This window comes from Gracilinanus agilis, chromosome 2 (genome assembly GCF_016433145.1).
Source record: "Gracilinanus agilis isolate LMUSP501 chromosome 2, AgileGrace, whole genome shotgun sequence".
Lineage (NCBI taxonomy): Eukaryota > Metazoa > Chordata > Mammalia > Didelphimorphia > Didelphidae > Gracilinanus > Gracilinanus agilis.
Genome location: NC_058131.1, coordinates 385,480,105 through 385,483,431, shown reverse-complemented (window position 1 = coordinate 385,483,431; position 3,327 = coordinate 385,480,105). Strand labels below are relative to the sequence as shown.

The 3,327-nt window shown below is 41.8% G+C and overlaps 1 pseudogene; it reads left to right on the top strand.

Moving 5' to 3' along the window:
• Window positions 1-2,184: 2,184 nt before the first annotated feature.
• LOC123233810 lies at window positions 2,185-3,115 on the top strand (annotated as a pseudogene).
• Window positions 3,116-3,327: the final 212 nt, after the last annotated feature.

Here is a 3,327-nt window from a genome sequence, read left to right as displayed (position 1 = left end):
CATCAATAAGGGCAACACTAGAGTCAAGGAGAAACACTCATTAATTCAGGCAGGAGGTAAAGTATTTCTGGGTTAGAGTGGTGGAAATTAAAGAAGTGGAAATGAAGAATGTTTTATTTGAGATATAATGCAAAGAAAGACTACCAAGGACATAGGAAGTGGAGAAATTGCAATGGAAAAAGGAGACTCAAAGATGATCCTAAGATTTCAAGCTCGAAGGACCAAGAGATTGTTGGCAATGGTAATAACCCATATTTATATAGCAATTAAAGATTTTGAAAGCAATATACAACAACCCAATGAGGTACATACTATGCCTATTATACCCATTTTAAAGATGAAGAAATTAAGGCTATGAGAGGTAAATAATAGCATTCTATGCTCTATCATAGATTTAGATCTGGAAGTAACCCCAGAAGGCATCTAGTCCAACCCCTCATTTTTATAGTTGAGCAAACAGACCCAATATGACCAAATGACTACTACTCCTGAGCAGGCAATTAATAAGGAATTTGAACCCAGGTTTCATGGCTTCAATCAAACATTCCAACTCATCTCTCTTACCTCTATGACATATGGAGAAAATGTGTAAAGAAAAATAATACTTTGTATATGTGGTAACTATAAAATTATTCTGGAGGCACTTAAAAATCTGGAACTTTAGATCAAGTAATAAGCAACAGAAATTTTATAGTCAGCAGCAGCAGTGACTAGTGAAACTGTTGGGGTGAATGAATTTTTTGAATAAGAAAGAAGAAAAAGATCAAGTAGCTAAGTACATTCTAAGAGGTATGTAAGGGTGAAAAAGGGGTTTTATGGGTTCAATATAGTAAAAGATGGTCGCCAGAGGATTGAACTATTATCAATCCTCAAGAATAATAAGGGAAGCAGTCAGAGGTCCCACCAGAGTCTCAGCATTCCAACACTCCTCTATAAACCAGAAAAGGTCCTTCACCAGCCAATCACAATAGATGATTCTCATAGACTGCCGGGGGGGGGAGGACAGGTGGTCAGTTGATTCTGATTTGTCATTCACTCTAGCACACCTGGGTTAGGACCTCCCAAGATTGGAGTTTCTATCACTTTTGGTGATTAAATCTAAAAATGGGCAGTGTAGACTTAATCAAATTATCACAGGTAGGAGAACCAAAATAATAGCATTATGTAAATCAAGAAGCAGAAGAACCATTCAAGGACAGTGACTAACAATGTCAAATTCATTGGATAGTTGAAGGAATTATGAGAACTAAGAAAGTAGTATTCTATTAAACTAGATGGTAATCGACTTTTAAGAAAATAATTTAAAGTAAGTGGTAGAGATAGCAATCAGATTGCAGTAAGGGAGGAGGCCTTAAGTAAATGAAGCACCTCTATTTTTATTGAGAAATTTGGGTATTAAGCCACGTGCCTATGGAGAAGAAATTATTTCATTTTTTTGTTGTTGTATCCCTAAAACCTAGCATTGTACCCAGGACAAAGAAGATGATTAACATGTCCTTGTTGGTTAATTGATTAATGGAATGGACTGAGAGAAGTAGAATGGTCTACAAAAAGAGTAGGGATTTAAATTCAATTCATTAAGAGCTTACATTGTAGAAATATGGCAGTTAGATTGCACAGTGGATAGTGTACTGACCTTGGAATCAGTAAGACTCATCTCCATCAGTTAAAATCTGGCCTCAGACACTTTGTAGCCGTGTGACCCTGGGCAAGTGCCTTAACCTGTTTGCCTTAGTTCCCCATTTGTAAAATCAGCTAGAAAAATAAATAGCAAACCACTCCAGAATCTTTGCCAAGAAAACCCCACGTGGGGTCACAAAGAGTCAGATACAACTGAAAAACAAACAAAAAACCAAACAAACAAAAAACACAAAGGACTGAACAACAGCAAAGTAGAAGGCCCTGGGCCACTGAGATAAAAAAGGAATAATAGTCCTTACTCTCAAGGAGTTCATTATCTAAACAAGAGGTATGGCATGCACACACATAACTATGATATAAGATGGAATGTGACATTCACTGGCTTTATAATCACAGGACCTGTGTTCATATCCAACCTCTCTCTTTGAGCAAATAAATTGATTACTCTGAGTCTTTGTGTCCTTGTCTATAAAATGAGATGAATGGACTAGATTACATTTGAAGTCCACTCAGCTTTATGTTTATGATCTTATAAATATAAAGATGTCATGGTGCTTTAATTTCTCAAAAGAAACTTTAGGAGATAAAGCTCTTAGAAGCTGTGGAGTGGACTTCCCAGCGTGCTCCGAGCCCTCCACTGCCCTTCCAGCTTCCCTCTTCTTTCTCTCCCCCGTCCTGTGTCTCAGTCATAGCTCCCGCTGCTCCCCTTGCTGCTCTTGCACTGCAGGACCCAGGCCTTGTGCCCAGCAGCCCTCTCGACATCCGCGCCTTTGGAGGCCTCATGGGAGGAAGGAATCGCGGGTACACCTGAACCTGCGCTCCCTCCTCTCCCCCCTCCTCCTGCAGCCGCGCCAGTGCGCGCCCTGTCTATGTTCATGCACATATGGGGGCTCCACACCGAGGGGGACAAGGCCTTTGCAGAGTTCCTGACTGATGAAATCAAAGAGGAGAGGAAAATCCAGAAGCGCAAATTCCTCCCCAAGATGTCCGTAGACTGGGGGTGCAGGGCACGGAAGCCAAGCTGGCCTGGAGACTGGCTGGCCAGAGGATCAAGGTCACTTCCAACATCAACAACAGCATCCCACCAACCTTCAATGATGAGCCGTCAAGGGACAGAAGGCCCAAGAGCAGCAGGAGCCTGAACTCACGAAGTCGCCGAACTTTGTGGTGGAAGTTGTGAAGGAGGCCAAGAAGGGCCTTGTGCAGGACTGCCACAACCTGGAAGATGAGGTTGGCCAAGAAGAGGAGGAGAGCCACATTTTCTCCATCAGGGAAGTTAGCTTTTAGCCCACCAGCAACTCTGAATGGAAGGACACAAATTACACCCCCAACATGGATACCCTGTACGACCACTAAATGGACTTCTTGGCTGATAGTGGGGTGGACAATAAGTTTACCAATGAGCACGGTCTTGGAGCACCAGGCATACATCAACTTTCTGGCTGATCTGAAGGGCTTAGTCAAGTGTCAGTAGCGGTGTAGAGGACCCCTAAGTCCTCAGGAAGGTGTGTGGGGGGGGAGAGAGAAGAATTATTTAGCTGCAATCATGGAGACGGTTTGTAAAATCATTTCAGGCATAAATGAGATGTTCCCTAACCCACTTTATTTTTTGGCTTCTCCTGCCACCATTTTTGTACTTGGCCACAGAATGATGAGAAATAAAATTGCTTGGACTTTAAAAAAAAA